The sequence below is a fragment of the Anser cygnoides genome, chromosome 1, assembly GCF_040182565.1.
Source record: "Anser cygnoides isolate HZ-2024a breed goose chromosome 1, Taihu_goose_T2T_genome, whole genome shotgun sequence".
Taxonomy (NCBI): Eukaryota; Metazoa; Chordata; class Aves; order Anseriformes; family Anatidae; genus Anser; species Anser cygnoides.
In genome coordinates, this window is record NC_089873.1 from 158,154,397 (window position 1) to 158,175,000 (window position 20,604).

Below are 20,604 nucleotides of genomic sequence, written 5' to 3' on the forward strand. Positions count from 1 at the left end.
CTGAAGCTTTCTGCATAAACAGATGTATACTTAAAAATTCTAAGATGCTTGCTTTCTGTTTGTATTCAAAATGTCTTGAGTAACACTTAGCAATATGACCCACTAAAAGCCATCAAAGCTTTCTGTTTTTTGAAAAACAGAAATTATGTTTTTCCACAGACAGGTTCTACATGCCCAAATACACCAAAACATTCTCCCCTTTCTTCCCTTCTTCTTAAGTGTATTATAATGATTGCGTTTGGGTGCCACAAATTTTCTTGGACAGCATTTCTTGTAAGATCCAGCAAATGCTCCACTGAATGGGAGAAAGCAATGAAGAGTTTAATTAATGCTTATGTCATACGGAAATGCAATGTAAAAGGTAATGAAAGCCTCTTATTTAATTCAATAGATTTATCTCTTGAAGCACTGTGCCAGTTCTCCTGACAATATTGCTTTCTTTGGTACAATCTGCAAGGTGAAACCAATTCTTTAGCTCATGAAATTAAAGTGGTCTGTTATTACATGAAATGTGAATTTTCAATTGACACCGTAGTAGGGTGTCAGAAACATTTAGTTCAGTTTGTGTGAAGGTAAGAAATTCTGCCATTCCCTCTTGAGAAATAAAAAGAATGATCTGACTCTATGATTAAAGTTACTTGTAAAGCAATGAAAACATTTAGTTTTCTGTACACTGAATCCTGATTAAAAATCCCTCTGCAAATCTCTTAAAAGCGCAAATAAAATGATATACAGAGCCCAAGGGTTAAATAAATATGGGGGACCTGATTCTCATTTATATCAAGGTCCCTTTGTACCACTGCTGAGCCATAAAGAAGATTTAAATGCAATTTATACCTACTTTAAGACTCTTTTCACCATTCTTATTATGTAGTGAGGAGAATCAGGCCCTGAGGTTTATACTTCCCAGGGGTGTAATACATTTAGCTACTGCATCATTTTGAAAACAGCATCAAAAAGAGGTTTGTACATGCTTAGAATAAACATTGTCTTGAGTATGCCCTCACTTTATTCATTTTTTTTAATTTAGTTTAGTTTTTGAATGAAGTCTTTTGATTTGAAGCTTAGTCATTCCTCAACCCTGATCCATCTACCCTCACTTTTTTTTTTTTTTTCTGCAATAACTTATAATATATGAACTATAATGCTATGACTTTTCTTTTAGCAGCTTCAAGACTTTTTTAAAATCTCATGGCTATACATCTTCAGGAAGGATCATTTCATTATTATCAGTTACTGTTCTGCAGTACTACCTGTAAGTACCAATCATTTACAAAAACACCATTATATAAAACAATGTCAAAAACATGGGAGAAGAAATACCCCATGATCATCAAAATATTGTAAGGATTCTTTCCTATGTCTGCTATGCCTTACCAGTGCAGTAAGTTAATTCTTTTCCATTCTCAAGATCACACATCTAAGCCAGAAACAACACATGAAGAGACCAGTGAGCCAGATGCTGTCAAACATAAATGACAGTGGCAAAAAAATGCTCACTTTACACTCTGCGTTGCTATCACATTAAACAGAAACTACTCAACAGGTGACATGCGACTGAACAGGTACCATATTAAGATACAATAAGCCTTGTTTTAGTAACAGCGATGTTCTGAGTTATTAGGTGTCACAAATACAAGAAAAGTTGAAATACTGTGTCTTTAGAAGCAGTGCTGTGTGCTTGATGAAATAAAAAAATATATATCTTATCCATACATCTGAAAACCCCTTCCTGCAAAAACCCAGGTTCTTTTCTTTATTGGAAAGCACTGGGGAGACCTACTCTCCCACTTTCAGTCACAGTGGTAGTTTACACTTTCTATAATGACAATATCCTTTAGTGCTATTGATGTCATGAATTTTAATAAAATTAAATTTTATTTCCTCTATTTCACTTTTTTTTTTTCCGTATAGTTTTCTTTGTTTTTCAGAACTGCCGGACTATCAAGTGAACTAATGTTATTGATGTTATTCATCAAGGCACTGTGTTTACTGAGTAACAGCCGTGGGTCTAGGTTTTTAAGTTCTTATGTCATGCTGAATATTATGACACATTCAAGTATATTGAACACAGTATGAGAGTCAATTTTGTAGCAATATTAATTTTCTTCTTGCTTATTTATTTATGTTCTTTTTTCTTTACTGAAAAAACTACTTCCCAATTTACTCTAAAATCCAGCTTAGCTGCTACAAATTCATTCAGATTTCTACTGTACTTATTTTTTATACCTGTACATATATTTTCATTTTTTAAAAAAATTTAATTCAACAGATATTCATTTATTCATGAGTCTGTTAGCTGATGAAATGTGAAACTCCTAATTAAATAAATGCTCACAGCTTCTATATCACCTCATTGCTTTGATCTCCTAACAACGTGTTTTCCTAAATCATGTGTACTAACATCTTCATTACAAACAGATTGCTAATTTATAATCAGCTTTTTTTTAAAAAAACAAAACAAAACAAAACATTTTTATTTCCTCTCCCTGCATTTTCATGGAAAGAACTAATAATGAAAAATGTCATGCTGCTCTTCATATTTTGTTTCAAGATCATCTTTTTCTTCCTCCAATTTCCTACACTGGAGGCTCAGGTCAGGTTACAGATACAGCAAAAATATTTTCCTTTGCCCTGTGGCGGTGGAGTGTTGACCTATCAGCTTGAGAGGTTCAGGTGCACTTAGCAAAGATGAAGGCTTTGAAAATTGAGGCTCATAAGCTCTATCATATTTGTACTGAGCATGAGTGGCTGCAGACTCCAAAGACTCACAATTCGGTCCAAACCTTGGGATGTTTCCCAGGAATGGTGAGTGGAAACTCTGACAAACAATCCTTTCTGTATGCGTAATATTAATGTGCTTTTTAACAGTAGTTATTTCGTGTTTGTTCTTATTAAACCTCCAATTTGTGTTAGAATGGACAAATCATTCACTCGATCATTAGAAAAATAAAAAAGGTCATGATTTTCTCCAAAGAAAAGTAATTTTTGGTTTGTTTGTTTGTTTGTTTTAAGAGGTATGCACTTTATTTTGGATTTTTCCCTTATTTTGTGCAAATCTGTGACAGAACAGACTGCTTGAACTGGAAATAAATCTGCAGGCTTTATTTGATTGGGCTTTCTCTATTTCCTTGAACAGGATCATTTACCATTTGTGTTTTATAACATTTGTATTTTGTCACTTAGAAAAGAGTTTAATCACTGATTTGTGTATTTACACACCTTATGTATTTTGCAGGCTAAAAGTATGATCACAGTTTATGTACAAATTCTTGCCTGGGAAACTCCAAGTGATACATATGCATGTGCTAATTTTAGCAAAGATTTTTATGCTACAATTGTCATTGGATATAACTGACTAATTTTTCCTTGTGGTAAATGGTGTCTCCACAGACAAATTTGACAGAATGTGGTTACCAGCATTTTGCCAGATTAAACAAGTATTAACTCAGCAGTTCCCAGCAACCTACACTAACTCTTCTAACGACCATTTTCATCTGAAGATACTGACCTACATACCTCCTTTTGTAACCTATGTTATCAGCCACTAGTATTTCATTTTTATTACAACTGTAATCTCACATCTGCCTTCATATGATCCAAATTGGTCAATTTTGCAGGTGAACTTGGTAATTTGGCTAGCATGTTGCTTTGAAGTGTGATAAAAACAGTTTATAGATTTTTTTTTTAAATTCAGATAGTTTAGTTTCGTGTCCCCAAAACATGCTACACAAGAGTTTTTAAAAAATTGCAATTTACAAGTCTCAAGCTGAATAAATGTTTCTGATATGTATAAAAATGCCAGAACTGATTTAAATGTGGTATCTATTTGGAGAAGATGGAATTTGAAGGAACAGAGTAAACCCTATGGAATATAACACTACCCTTAACAATCTTACCACCAAATTTCCTAAATACCTGATGCAATTGCTGGTTACAATATTAGAAATGGAAGCATAACTGTATAAAATGTTTACAGTGTCAGATTTTTATTTATTTATTTATTTATTTATTTGGGGGGGGAGGGGGAAGGAGGAGGTCACATTGCATGTTTAACAATTTCAGTAACACTTCTTTCTGAGGTAGCCAATATTTTATAGTTTCTATGCTAATCGTAATTTCATATATATATATATATATTTATGATTTTCGTCTTTCTACAGAATGGTTGGATGAACTCTATGACTGGTGAGAACTGAAACTTACAGTGACCATACTGCTTCATGAATCCAACAATGAATAAATGCTAATAAAAAAAAAGTGTGAATTCAAGGTGTGCTTTCAAACTTGGACACTCTGTAGGTATCAACAGAGCCTAAAGGAATTAAAGAAGCTTTTTTGAATTGAAGGTTTTCATCCTTCATACTGCTAATTAGATTAATGTTATTGGGCTTCCTCATTAACCATGTTCTTTAAAATTATAAATATCTGTCTTTACAGATCTGCTTCAGACCTGCTTATATTCAGTCTTTCATGGACAAGGTAGTGTAATTTACTATACACTTCAGAGCTTCTAATCTCTCAGCTCTCTGGAACAGATTTGCTTCTACATTAATATTTTCCACCATATTTTCTACATTTTTAAAATTACTTTTTAAATGCTTAATAGAATAAAAACCAAACCAAACTCTCATTCAGCTTTAACCCTTGCCCACTCTTTTGAGATTTAGATCTTTTTCTGCATTGGCAAGTATGTTTCTGAACACCTGCTTTTCAAAGTTTGCAGTTTCTTAAGTGCTTTACTGGTAAAATCTGGAGCACTGGAGAACTTTTTATGATTGCATTATTAAGTTTCTATTATGGAAAACTAGTTTTCCCCAACACTTTCATCAATCTGCCACTCAAACACGTGAATAGAAAATGCTGCTGTAGAACAATTTAACTCACAATCAACTTTAACTAAAAAAATACTAAACAGCAGTGTCATATTTTCTGCATTAAATTATTTAACTAAATTAGAAACATGAATTTCATCACCTCAGCCACTATTCAAATTGTGAAAATGAAAATATCATTTTGTTGGACAAAATCTGATCTCTAACCAAAAGACCTAAGGCTTCTTCTGAATTTGTAATTATCTTCTCTGTGGGGTATAACAGCCTGCAAGCAGCCTCTGTAAAATTCCACCTGACATTCAAGACACAGAATTGAACTTTCCTACTTAAACTAAAAGGAAACAGATTATGATTTAAATTAATTCCTTTGTAATGTTGGCCTGACAAGTGATGATTGGAGCAATTTTTACAGAGATAATGACAGCTGAAGGAAGGGAGCAAAAACTGTCTGTAACATACAGATCAAGTCGTCAGACATCACTCCCCTAATTTTAATCACTGGAACGCTGAACTTGCAAAACTTGCATGTCCAGTGGATTCCAATAAACCAGTGCAACTACTCTATGAAGAAGAATGACTCATTTGTTTTCCCTGTACCCAAATAATCTTTCCTCAGATTCCTTTTGTTCCTTGAGTGCTTTCAGGTCAATTAAAAAATGAATGCCTTCCAAACAGACCAATAATTAGTTAACAGTCTCTTCATTATGGGTCCCACAGGGAACATTCATTTACAAGAAGCCCTGACCCTGTAGTCCTTGGGAAGCACTCAGTAATAAGTTACAGAAGCAGAGGCCAAGGCAAACCTGTTCAGACTAGGACTACACAGATGCTAAAGAAAGAGAAATCCCTAGAGCCTTCCTAACTAAACTACTAGAAGCAGTATCACTACTCTAACACTCAGGTTCATTTTATTTTCCAAGTATAGACAGCCAGACAATTGGTTTTTGTTAGCACAGTTTGTGAGAAGAATCTTTAGTTACCTCCTGGGGGGTGTATTACTGGCATTTTGCTCAGTGCGTTGTGGAAAGCAAACCATAAGGCTGTGATTCGGTACCGTATAGTTTCATCATCTCACTGGCTAGATGGCTGCAATTTTCTGACTTCAAAGTTTGTTTCCACCCGGGAATAGTGGCCAACTTCCCCTCCCCATCAACCAACTTTTGCTATTTGTTATGTCCCCTACCATAATATCAGAAATATCTTATACAGCATTATAGTGAGAAAGAGAATACCAGCAATGCATTACTTCACTATGATCACAAAACACAGTGAAAGCATATTTTGTATTTCAGCTGCTCTCAGGACAATTTAGTTATTAGCAGGATGCCCAGTTATAGGTTGCCCAGAGAAACTGTGGATGCCCCATCCCTGGAAGTGTGCAAGGCCAAGCTGGTTGGGGCTTTGAGCAACCTGGTCTAGTGGAAGGTGTCCCTGCCCATGTCAGAGGGGTTGGAATTAGATGATCTTTAAGGTCCCTTCCAACCCAAACCATACTCTGATTCTATGATAACACTGTCCACAATCATGTAATTATAAACATTTTGATCAATGTGTCATATAACACTGAAATCCAAAGATGTAATTGCAGCATGTGATGTATCCAGACAGATTTACACTGCTTAGTTCAAGTACCCATAGAAATATGACAATAGGACAGAGTGGAGTCCATTGCCTGAGCTTAACTGGATAGGCTATACTGACAAAATGAATCCTTAAGGACAAGCCCAAAACAAATCCTTAATGGTTACCCCATTAGTAATATACATGCAACAAAAGTTAAAGTTGCGTGAACTACAATCATGACATTTGATTGCACTGTCAAGAATACTTTAAAGACATGCAGATCCCTTGCTGATCACTGTATTGTCATATATAAAATCCATGTTTCTAAAATACTAAACTTAGCAACATCAGTTTAAGAGTCCTTAACCACAGTGCTCTTCCCTCATTCACATAGCTTCAGTCAGCCTAAAGAAACCTTTTCATGCTAACATTAAACAGATAAACTTATCTTCCTGTCTTTTGGTTTGTAATGACACACTTTCCTGCAATGTCAGTTGTAGAAACAGTTCACAAAGACAACTACAATATATGTCATGCTGATCTTAATATGAAGGCAGTATTGGGCATTTTGGTGATAAGACTTTGGTGTTTCTGCCATAAACTGAGATACTCATCAGCCTAATCACAGAACTCAGCTAAGCCTTTTAACTTTCACTTTCCTTAATTGCTTAAGGAAAAGAAGGTATAAAAATGGAAACTAAAACTTATAAAGACCTCAGAGACCTTTTATTGTAGTTGCTCAAGGTCTACCCATCAAAGTACAGGGCCAGAAGCTCTGTCATTTGTCTGTCTTTTTTTTTTTCTGTCCCTTCCAGATCCTAAGTATTAACCTAACTATGGCAAAAGTTGCAAGGCAAAAAGCGAAGTAATTTTCCGTGTTTGTGTGTTTTTGACTTTATAGGTGGTTTCACACTGATAGACAGGTAAGGTCCAACATACTGCTCTCTCATTCCCCCTCCTCAAAAAAAGGGGTGATAAATATGATGAAAAAAAGGGACATGGGTTGAAATAAGGAACAGCTTAAAGTAAAAGTAAAATAAAATGCAAAGGCTGCTCAGAAGCAAAATGAGAAAACAATTATTCTCTGTAACCCATCACCAAGTGATGTTCAGCCATGTCTTGGGAAGTAGAGCCTCAATACAGGTAGCAGTTCCTTTGGGAAGACCAAGAGTGCCCCCTTCCTCCTTCTCAGCTTTTATTGCTGGGTGTAATGTCATATGGTATGTAATGGTATCTTGTGTTCTTTGGTCAGTTTAAGTCATATGTCCTGGTGATGTCCTCTCCCTACCTCTTGTCCATCCCCAGCCTACTGGCCTTGGGAGACAGCTTATATGCTGTGTCAGCACTGCTCACCAATAGCCAGAACATTGGTGTGATACCAATGATGTTCTAGATACAAGAGCACTATATGGGCTGTTGTAGGGAAAGCTAACTTCTTCCCAGACAGACACAGTAAAACAGGAAACAAACAAACAAAAAATTAAATTAAAATAAAATAAATAAAATAAAAATTAATAATAATAACATAGGAGAAAAAAATATTAAAAGTGAAAACAAAACAAAACAACAAAAAAATCTTTCCTTTTTCTGCCCACAGAAGCCTGCTAGAAATATGGCCAGAAGTAAACTAATAAAGAAATCCCTGAATACAAGAGAGTCCAAGAACATGCAACGAATAATATCCTGTTACCCTCCATGCAAAGGTTCCACTGTCTGAGAGCTAAGTTTGGTGCAGCTTGGCTGCGTGAACTCAGCTCAGTTTTACAGATCTAATTACTGTTACAGTATGACAAAGTCAATACTAAAGCCATGAAAGGTACTGGAAACAAAACCACTGACAGGATTTTGAGAGTTGGAGGATTTAAAAGAAGCCTACCTAATATGGGAAGGTATAAAAACCCATGAAAAAAAAAAAAAAAAAGTGGCAAACTGGAAGGTAGATATCCAGCAACAAGGAAGATCAGCCCGTTCCCTGCCTGACTGATGACTGCATAGCCACCAGAGAGTTATTGGGTGTCTCATCATTGATCATACTAGTGCTTTGCATCGTAGGTCATTACTCTTAGTTATCCATCATGTATAGTAACCAGAAAATGATTAACATGTGCTTTTATGTTGTGTGTATCCTGCTTGCAGAGTCTCTTGGTACACATCAAAATTTACTAAAAGTGAGTCAGAGAGGGCTGACTCCCAAGGGTCAGGGGAAAAACTGCTCCCGGCCGCTCTAACTAATGGGTCAGGTGGAAGAAGATAACCTCAGTAGAGGGGTGCCTTTCTTCTGCAAGCTGCTTATTGCCAGTGGCATCTCCTTCAGGAGGATGGACTCAGAAGTACAGAAATAAATATTTACTTCTTTCCTAAACGTGTACAACAGAATGTTCTGTGACTTCCCACAGTAAAACTTATGCAATTTAGGAACTCAGACCTTTTTCTTCCCACTCCTACCAAAAATGACACTTCTTCAGTGACAGGGGATACCAGCTGACACAGGAGGAAGAAGTATGGGTACAGATGTTCACTGATAATGTGATGCTGGAAAGTTCTTTTATCTAATATTTTTCCTACTGACTTTCTTTGACTGTTTTTAGGCTGTTTTGGTTCACTTATATGACAAACATAACTTCTCTGTACTGAAAAAAATGTGCAGTAAAGTATGAATAAAAAAACTGAATTACAAGGTTTTTAATTATCAATATGAATCTAAAGATTCTTTATAGATATTGACAACTATAGGACGAGACCACTTGCTCTATTATTAAAACATGGATAGGCAAACTTTTGATGAATAAGCAGGAAATTCTGAAATATTTTCAATAAATTTTATTTCCTTAGGAATTTCAAGATTCACCAAGACAGACCAACATCCTTGAAATCCTTTGTTCACTGCTGCTATCAGGCTGTTAGTTCCAAAAACCAGCTGACAGATCTCCAAGAGCCTGGCTACAGGCTGAGGTGTCCAGGTCCTCCCTTCTTTCCGGCAAGCTGAACCTTGAAGAAACTCGGTGAAGAAACCGAGGCACCAGGCAGCTGGTATGTGTGTCTGGGGGCCTGGAAGTATTTGGGCTAAGGATGCTTCAGGCAATAGTGCTGCTCCAGTAGAGGTAGGGAAGACAGGAAGACTTCTTAATTCAGGGCTCTGTGGTTTCTTTGCTGTTACAGACCCAAGGCTTTCTGAGAGCAAGCCGGTTTTGAAAATCTACGTATTTTCCAGGATTTCTGTGATAGAAGATAGAAATCCTCTATGCTTCTTGTTTGGGTCAAGTTGTCAGGGTTCTGTACCTTTTCTTGTGCATCCAAAGGCTATAGTTATACCCCTAGATAAAATGGGCTCAGCAAATGATACATATAGTCAATTAAAGAGGGCTTGCACCCATGTTTCTTAAGGCTAACACTCTCTGTATACAATGAATCTGGAACCAAAGTAGTTGAACAAGTCCTTGGTCCTTTTTCAAAGATCCTGAACCTTGATTAGTGGAGGGTCCTTCAGAGGATGAAGGACTCTGCATTCAGGGAGCCTGGCAAAGCAGTAGTGACATTGTCTTTGATTTTAAGAGGTCCTGAGGAGGACACAAGGCAGATGTACCTTGCACTTCAGATGCTGCAAACTTGTAAGTACAAGCAGTCTTGCAGCCTATCAGGAAAAAAAAAAAAAAAAAAAAAAAGCTTCCAATATTCTTTAAATCAATATTTTTGAACATAGCTTTGCTCTGAGAAATTTTAACTCATTATAATTGACAGCAACTATGCTGTTATCAGCTAGCACAATAATTTCTGCCAAAAGGAAAACGAAAGCTTTTAGGAGGAGTAGACAGTATCTTAGCCTGCAACAACTGCAGCTTTCAACTGTTTCAAGTAGTGTCTGAGATCTGATTTTATCATTAGTCCTATACATTTGTTGTTGTTGTTGTTTGTTTTATTTTTTTTCTATTAAATTTTGCCACAATTAAAGACTGAACAAGTTTTTAACTCTTTCTACTACTGCGTTTTGTCAGTGCATGTTTTGTCAGTGCCTGAGATACGTGGCAAGGCTCAGGGTCTCCAAAATCAATGACTGCATGTAAGAGTTTCTTGCCCTTCCAGTGTTCTAATGCTAAAGGTTTGACTTTTATGATTAAAGATCAGCTTGAAAAGAAATCCCTGTCTAGATCTAGTTTTCCGTTATGCAATCATATTCTTGAAATGACATTTTTGACTGAAAAGGAAAAAAACAAAAAAAAGACTCCGAAGTACTTTTACAGACTTCATAAAAGCATTTAAATCCAGAAGATTTTATTTTATTTTATTTATTTTATTTTATTTTATTTTATTTTATTTTATTTTATTTTATTTTATTTTATTTTATTTTATTTTATTTTATTTTATTTTATTTTATTTTATTTTATTTATTCTATTCTATTCTATTTTATTCTATTTTATTTTATTTTATTTTTTATTTTTATTATTTTATTTTATTTTATTTTATTTATTATTTTATTTTTTGTTTTGTTTTATTTTATTTTACTTTATTTTATTTTTAAATTAAAATAACATTTTGTGCTCAGTCTTATAGGCACTGAATTTTCCTTGACGAATCAGTAATTCTTCTTCGTTATGGTTAAACAAGTTATTTCCCATAAAGATGACAAGGCAGTATAACCTGTTTACTTGTGCACTTCAGCTGACATAATATGGACAGATATCATTAAAAGGGAATTCTTTTTCTATGCAGGAAATTCTCTGCAGATAGAGCCAGGAAGAAAGGAGAGAAAGACTACTTTCAACATCATGGCTGTTTCTGGTTATTTCTCGTTAGTATTAGGAAGATTCTTAGGCTTCTGTCTACATCAGAGTACTTAGAATACATTTTTTTACTTGGTTCTTTGTTTCAGAAACTACACAGAACAAGGCATTCCTTGGCTACTGCTGCATGGATGGAGCCACAGGAAGATGTATCACACTAATTACAGATGGAAATTTCAAGCCAACTTAGGTCAAGTCTGTAAAAAACCTCTGCTAGCTTTGCCCAGCATACATCTAAAACTGTAAAATAATTGTAAAACTCCTTTTATTACTTTTGTTTAATGACAGTGAAAGACGATACTAGTCAATAATAGTCAATTGTCAATACTATTTGCTTTATCTGTCATTAAAAAGTAATAACAATAACAGAAAATGTCATAATAAAACTCACAATATTATTTTCCGGATTACTACCATTATTTGCTATCTAAAGGAAGTCACATGTATTTTATTTTCTTGTATATCACAAATTTAATTATAAGAAATGACTGACAATGTTCATTTAAAGTGTACACCTAGTAAACCATATATGTGAACAACATTAAATTATCTTTTCCATTTTTTCTAAGGTATCTGTCTTCTTGGCAAGTAAAGGTTATATCTGTAATTAACAGCAACAACAACAAAAGTGCATTAATTTATCTGATAAACTGTGTAAAGCACCTATAGGAGGTTCTTCACTGATAGCTATATAGACTGTCACAGGAGCAGACCTTCTATTTCTATATGACTTTAAGTTACTGCACTACTGTGTCACATTTCTGTAAGGTGTGCCTCCTCTGGTTTGATTTAGGGTCCATGAGGAGATACAGGAGATGGAACTCGGCTCTGGTGTGGTGATTTAATCAGGCCAGAAAGTTGTTGCTAAAACCAATAATATGTATAAATGATGAACACTTGCACAGAATTACTTATGTAATTAAATGCACAGCACAAAAAACTACACTTTCTTCCTGTGAAACAGTTGAAAACATTTTCTGAAAATTTGTAGTCGAGTTTGGCCACTTCTGTAATGAAAAATATCAAGATAAGTCTGCTTATAATGCATTTATGAGATAAGGCAACAAATCACATTCTGTAAAAGACTCAGATTACAAAAAACAAAGTCAGAATGGTTTATAAAAAGATGTATAAAAATACGCACACCTGTAAGTAAATAACCTCTTCTCTCGGTGCTTTTCTAAATTAGAAATTAGGGATTCACAACCACAATAAATTCAATATATTACTAGTTAATAGCTCTCACAGTATTTTATGATTTTGAAAGAGATTTATAGTTTTATAATGAGGAAAATTATAGTCCAGGTGCCATTAACTTCACTAAAAGCTATTCATATTTTTTTTTCTGCATTTTTAAAGGCAAATACTGTGTACTTGATGTCAAGCTACAGATCTGTGATTATAGGCTTCTAAAAGAGAATCAGCAAGCAGAGATTTAATGTTAATTTGAGGCATCATTCAGAGTCAACACACCATCTAAGATATGTCTGACAAAAAACATTCAAAGTACAAAATGATCAAGGTGAATTTGTGTCTGTTATTTTATTGGTAAATCAGATTTCTTAATGTTAACAGAATTTCCTTTAAAGAAGCTATATGATCAGAACAGATTAATTAGATAAAGATTAGAAGTAATACAGTGAACAATGTCCACAGGGTTGAAAGTGTAACTGATCAAAGAAAAAAAGTGGAATCACATTCTCTGACCAATGCCTTGCTTGATTAAATGCTCCCACAGCATTGCATGATCATTTCTGCACCTTAATTCTTCTGCTCAGAACTGAACACAGTTCGCCAACTTTGTTTCACACACACTCAAGCTAAGATCATCTTTCATTTTGATCTAAGTTTCCCTTTTCCAAGTTGGAATGAAACCACAGACCTCAAAAATAAAACTCATCCAAACTTGTCATATTTTTCTTACTTACCTTCTTACTCAATGCATAACTTCATATAAATGTGAGGTTCAACTGTGACTCAGCCTTTTTTTTTTTTTTTTTTAATCAGATCACAACCTTTAGATAGTTTGTTTGATTTTAGATACTGTAATTAAATTGTCAACCAAAGGCCTAATGCTTATGAAATACAAGAAAGGGGACTGAAAGTAACGGAAACAGAGAGAGAATTCAAAATATTAATAATTGAGGATATAAATAATGCAACATTTTTCCAGAAAGATCCCTGTTATTGTTTTTTGAATTGCCATAAGCTCTCAATTAAAAAATAAAAATAAAAACAAAATAATAATAATAAAAAAAATGGATGGAACAAAACCTCCTATTATATTTTGAACTGAATAAATTTACCAATAATACTACAGCATTATGTTATTTTAGGACCAAAGGAGAATCAAGTACAAAGAACATGAAGTGTGCGATTACCGTGTTAGTTTCAGCTAGGATAGAGTAAATTTTCCTCCTAGTAGCTGGTATGGTGCTGTGTTTGGGATTTAGGATGAAAATAATTTTGATAACACAATGATGTTTTAATTGTTGCAGAGCAGTGTTTACACCAGGCCAAGGACTTTTCAGCTTCTCGCTCTGTCCTGCCAGCGAGCAGGCTAGGGGTGCAGCAGGAGCTGGGAGGGGACAGACGCAGGACAGCTGACCCAAACTGGCCAAAGGGGTATTCCCTACCATCTGATGTCATGCTGAACAATATATAGGGGGGCTGATGGGGAGGGGGGACCGGCTGCTTGGGGACCGGTGAGCAACTGCATTGTGCATCACTTGTTTTGTACACGCTATTAGTAGTAGTGCTATTATCATTATTATTTTCTGTCCTACTAAACTGTCTATCTCAACCCACAGGCCTTCATTTTTTCCTGATTTTTCCTGATTTCCTCCCTTTCCAGAGAGGGAGGGGAGAGGGTCAGCAAATGGCTGTGTGGTGCTTAGCTGCCGGCTGGGTTAAACCACAACATTAGGTAGGCAGCTTCTGCTCAAGATGACAGAGCAATATGGGTATGAGCCTGATTACACCACATGCTTTGGGGCTACAAATTAGTCCCCCTTTTTTTAGCAGTTTTCTGCCTAAGCCAGACTTGTAAACAGAAAACCTTCCAAGTCTTTCATACCTTCTTAATTCATGGCTCTAGATAAACCAAAATCCAAGGTCAGGCTACATGCTCTAGACCCAGAGAAAGCTTTAAAATTGCAGATCTCCAAAAAGCAATGGTTGTCCTTCCTAAAGGTCCACTCTGCAACAGATACACTGTAGCTAATAATTCTGTTCTAATTTCAAAATTTTGAGTAGTATTGCATGCTTTGAATGCAATACCTTGATTTTTTTTTTTCACAGAACCCTTGTTTCTACAGTAACTTTAAGAAGGTTATGTTGATTAGCATATTTTTTCATGCCAAAACCTATGCAAAAGAGGATAACAGCAAGTAGATTGTATAACTGCTTACAGGTGGCAAATCAAACATATGGAGTGTGAAAAAGAGGAGAGAAAGCATTGAAGAAGAGCTAGCAGATAAGTCTTCATGAAAAATTTAGCCTTTTTTTAAAACACTGAAAAGTCAATGTGGTGTTATTTTTTTTTCCACATGAAATATGTAGCAAAATCCAAGACTGGAATTTGTTTAAACAGTCTCATTCAGATCTTTTTATGTCACTGACTGATTTTTCTGATTCTAAATGACATTTATAACGACATTATTATTTCCACAACAGTAACAAATACAAATACATACATCTTCAGACATATGACACATATATGGTCTTAATATATACACTCTTCCTTATTTATAGGGTCCTATATATAGGGCATCACAAAAGCTGTGGGTAAAAACACTACAGTTCATAATACAGTATTTTAAAATAATACACTTAAATACTGCTGCAAGGTAAAAATGTTTTTCCATTATCATAATTTTATAGCTCTAAGAAATTGAAATGAAGACAGGAGTTTTTATTGTTAAATGGGGGTAAGGACAGAGTCTTATCAAGATGCAAAGGTTTGTATGCTGAGTGTGTTATGTTGTAAATGCCTTCAAGGGACAAATTTACCTAGGATGCTTCACTCAGAAAACAAATTAAGATATTTTTCAGTTTCATCATGTGATGAGAGGAAATAAAAAGATATTTTTCTTCTCAGTATGCTTCTTTTTTTAGTTAAATTAATGTTTAGTTCAAACAGAAAAAGAGAATTTTTTGGTCTGCATCTTCTATTGAATTAAATTCATCATATCTGCAGATATGATGACTGGTATAATTTACCGCATTGAAAATATCACTATTTTTTTTTTAGAAGTTTCCAATACCTATACCTTCATGAAACCTCTTCTGCATAAGTATTTTCAATATGCATTTTGCTTCTTATGACACGTTTCAGAAAAGTTCAATATGCATTTTGCTTCTTATGACACGTTTCAGAAAAGCTAGTGTTTTATTTGTTTCCAACCAAGCCAGACAGCAGTTTGTATAATCTCTTGGGATCAGTCTTTAATTAATTAAGTAATATGTTAAAATAATAAAAAGACCAATTCTTTTTCAGCTTTTTTACATCTGACTAAAATGAGCTGTCCATTAAAGCGATAGTCTACCTTGTTCACCTCCTGATATTACATCTCCTATAAATATTCAGAAATTTGTTTTTAATGTAGATTTTTTTTTGGTGTTATTGTACTGTCCTTGAGGAAAAAAATAAAATAAAAAGTACATGAGTATTTAAAATTATTTTTTTAATTAAAAATTATCTTTTTTTTTTTTTTTTCAAAAATATTTCCTTCGGGCACTTAACTTTAAAATAAAGTTTATTTACTGCATTTTTTTCCTGATTCTTAAAAATATTGGCTGGCTGGAGGAGTTAGGTAAACAAGAAGGAAGGAAGGAATGGTGGGAAAAAACATGCCTCTAAATATTTTCAAATTTCAACATCAAAAATGCAAAACTTGCTATCAAAAAGGAAAGAAAAAATATTGCTAGAAGAGGAAAGAAATAGTGGGGGACTACTCATTCTACTTTAAAATATTTTTTGAAACAAACATATATAGAATACCTGCTTGAAACACATCTTGAAACATATCTTGGCATTCCAGCTTGAATATACACCACTTTAGGTGAATATGAATTAATTTCATTACGGTTTGGGAGTCTGTGCAAGCTGGGATGGTTTCAATTACATTTTTTCTCGAAGGCCATTCACACAGAAGTTGCTAGTTACAAGACAAGCAAGAACATCTCCCTAAATTCAAATGTAAAAAACAAACAAACAAAAAAAACTTTGGGAACTCCCTACAGTTTAAGAAGTTCACAAACATTCCTTGATGTTCCCAAACCTTCCTAGTTTGGAAATCCTGTTAGCTCACTAGTTACCAACTCCTAAATTTTGTCCTGGTGAGTAAAGACAGAAGATATGTTTGTGCTGTCATTTTGACAGAGTTTCATAACAAATCTCAAAGTAAGACAACAGATTCCTTTCCATTTGTTTCTCCATGTAAATTAAGTATGTTAATCCTGATATAAAACTTAGCAGAAAAGCAGAGACTTGGAATTAGAATTCCATATAAATACAAATATATATATATATATATATATATATATATACATATTTCCTGAGATGCAGCTTTGTAGTGGGTTTATGTGGCAAGGTTTTGGTACCAGGGGACCATAGGTGTAGCTTCTGTGAGAAGAATCTAGAAGCTGCCCCATGTTTGGTAAGGGCCCCACTACTGACCAGAGCTGAGCCAATAAGTGATGTTGTTTGTGCATCTATGAGAACATATTTAAGACACAGAAAACAAACACACAAGCAAACAAAAAACGCTGCTTCACAGCAGCTGGGAGAGTGAGAGGAGTGAGAAACAGCCTTGCAGGTCAGTGAAGAAGAAGGGGGAGAGGTGCTCCAGGCACTGGAGCAGAAGTCCCCTGTGGCCTGTGGTGAGGACCGTGGCGAAACAGGCTGTCCCCCTGCAGCCCATGGAGTACCACAGTGGAGCAGGGTTCCACGCTGCAGCCCGTGGAGGAGGCCACGCAGGAGCAGGTGCCAACGGAGGCTGCAGCCTGTGGAGGACCCCCGCCGGAGCAGATTTCAGGCCGGAGCTGCAGCCCATGGAGAGGAGACCACGCAGGAGCAGGTGACCTGGCAGGAGCTGCTGCCTGTGGGGGACCCGTGCTGGAGCAGTTTGCTCCTGAGGGATGGACCCCGTGGTACGGAGCCGTATCTGGAGCAGTTCTTGGAGAGCTGCTGCCTGTGGGCAGCCCACGCCGGATCAGTTCAGCAAGGACTGCATCCCGTGGGAGGGACCCCACAGCACAGGGGACGAGAGTGACCGAGAAGGAGCAGCGGAGAAGAAGCGCTATATACTGACCATAACCCCCATTCCCTCGTTCCCCTGCGCCGCTCGGGGGGAGGAGGTGGAAGAGGGTGGATGGGGGAAGGTGCTTTTGGTTTCTTTCCTTTGTTTCTCACTTCTCTAGCTCGTTAGTAATAGGCAATAAATCTTACTATCTCCCTATGCTGAGTCTGTTTTGCCCGTCATGATAATTGTTGAGCGATCTCCTCGTCCTTATCTCAACCCTTGAGCCCTTTTCATCATATTTTCTCCCCGTTCCTCTTTGAGGAAGGGGAGTGAGAGAGCGGTTGTGGTGGAGCTCGGCCGCCCACCCAAGTAAAACCACCACAAGCTCTTTTACAAAATCATGTAATCATTCATGTATTTATTTATATTGGTATAGTGAGAATACAGCATTTTAAGTGTCAAAATTTAATGTGAGTAAATTTGCAATAAAAATGCAAAGAATTGACAGCCGGTAGAAACTTACATATAATCTTCTTTCAGTTCATAAGTATTTACGTGCAAACCTCAATATTCTCAGAAGAAAAGAAAGTTTTATCTTTGATAAACCACTGACATTTCCTAGGCACAGTGATTCATAACTGGCTTGTAATCTAAGGGTATAGATAGAAATGATGAAGGCCAAAGATCTATTCATTCATCTATTCAGTAGATGACAAAAAAAAAAAAAAAAAGAGACAACACCATAAAGCAAATATATTTATGGCAATAAATAGCACTGTATTGACATGTTTATATTTTGGTCCTGAAGGATGTACTCACTGTTTTGACAATATAGGATAAATTGTATAAATGAAAATGCTGAAAGGAAATTAAGACACATGGGAAAAATTAAAAAAATCATTCCTCCCAAAGAAATAATTTTAAGGCAGATGGCAGTTACTGTACTCTAATCCAATGGAAATATAAATAATTGCTTGAGATTTATCTGAAGTTATATTTAGATAGACAGAAAAAGAGATTTTTTCCCTCCATTTATCATAGAAGTATCACTATAAATAATTTTCAATGGTTTCCTTTAGTGTATTAACCTAGTCAAGTTAGTTAAGCAAGATAGTTAAGATCAATGTTAAAGAGTACTACTTCCATTTATTCTATAGTTTATCTGTATTTGTAGCTTTTTTATGCCTTATTAGAAAGCAGAAGGAAAAGCTCTGATTGTGATGGTCTAGAGGAGCCTCTATGTTTGCCTCGATTTCCTTTACAGGAAAAGTTCTGCTTGGCACAACGTGATTCCAAAGGCAAATCTCTTAATGATATTGCTTATGTTAAAGTCAATGGTATTTTGGCACTGAATCCAGCAGCAATACTAAGACTTATATTCTGACTTAAAGCAATTTTGTGAAAGAAGTTATTTATGTTTTGTGGTTTCTCAGTACCTGTTTTTGTTGTTGTTGTTGTTTTTTCCCATTAGATATTTTATTTTTATTCAAAAGTTTAACAAATTCATCCTTTATATATATACATATATATCTATATAAAGTTATATAGATAGAAAGTTAAAAATATATAAAGTTATATATAAACAAGAGTAATTTATAAATGTATTCTCACAGTGTTCTACAAAAAACAGGCATCCCCAAATATTTAGCATTTTTTTTTAAGCTCTGCCTTAAAATTGTGTGCATGATGACACTATTTCAGTATAGCTATCAATTTACTTCTAAAACTTCTTTCTCTCCTGCCTTCTATGAATTAAAATACTGTCCATGTTAGCCAAAGGTATCTTGTAACAGAAAGTGTTGTTTCTGATTATTAATTTGCATGAAAGGCAACATGACTTTGTTGCCAAAAGATTTTGAGCACCATTAACAACTGAACAATGACACATCTAGTGATATTGTGTGGATTTACTCAAGGAAAAGATTTATGTGGATTTGGAGAGGAGAGGAGAGGAGAGGAGAGGAGAGGAGAGGAGAGGAGAGGAGAGGAGAGGAGAGGAGAGGAGAGGAGAGGAGAGGAGAGGAGAGGAGAGGAGAGGAGAGGAGAGGAGAGGAGAGGGCAGAGGGGAGGGGAAGGGAAGGGAAGGGAAGGGAAGGGAAGGGAAGGGAAGGGAAGGGAAGGGAAGGGGGAAATGCTTGTCATTCATTTGTTGAGCCCAGGTTGTTTGTGTTAGGAGTGAATACAAATATTTCCAGGGACAGGTTAGTGACAATGCCTAGTCTGTGTGTTCTTCTCTGATATTTTAGTTGCAGGTTCCTCAGATATGTTGTTTCTTTGTCCCACCAGAGGAGCTCTGGTGCTAAAACTGGCAAACAAGAATGAAACTATATTAACTGAAAATTACTCACTTTACTGATATAGGTCTAGTCCTTATTTCTTACAAATAAACCATGAAATGTGATATATGTTAAAACAGTTTGTAAAAATGAGAGATTTAAGAACAGAGAAAAAAAAACCTCTCAAATGTAAACAACAAAACTCTATTGGGTGAGTTATAAAAAAAAAGGGTTTTTTGGACAACATAACAAACTGGGATTTTACACCTTTTATTGAATACGTCATCATTTGATTCTGGTTATTACTTTGGGGAATAAAACATTTCTCTTATCCCAGAAACAGTCCATGGGAAACTGCATTTTTAATACTGTCTTCTTAATTTTGTCTTTTAAATTGAAGTCACCAGTATTATCATTATTATTATCTGGGGGCATTAAACAATAAATAATCAATACACACATACATACACACATACATACATACTTCTGTCTTTTCATGACCAAGTTCTAAGTACATGTAGAAAAAGGAAAAATTAAAACTTAAAACACCTGAACAATAATTTACTCCATGGTCTGTGATAAGGGTGCCGAATGCACCAATATGTTTATCATCCAATATGCCTCATCTAAGCCTTAACAGATTCTGCAGATTATTTTCTATTTTATTGAGACCCACTAGATAAATTTTTCTGAGAACAGTAGATTCTTCCTCAGAACATTAGAATTGCTGCACCAGCTGAGATTAGCGTGTGAAAGTGCTCAGATTTTATCATGAAATATACTTTTAAAACCTTCCTAACAGAAAGACAAATTTGTGAGTTGCAGGTATATGCAACTTTCCTTTTTTTTTCTCATTCTGTTGAAGGATATGTAATCAATTCAGAGAAATGTTTTTTTTTTTTTTTT

At 35.4% G+C, this 20,604-nt stretch overlaps 1 protein-coding gene across 2 annotated transcripts in view; it reads right to left on the reverse strand.

Annotated features, from left to right (window-relative positions):
- GPC6 (glypican 6) overlaps nucleotides 1-20,604 on the reverse strand; it is an 825,524-nt gene that overhangs the window by 577,829 nt on the left and 227,091 nt on the right. The gene's annotated exons all lie outside the window — the stretch shown is intronic.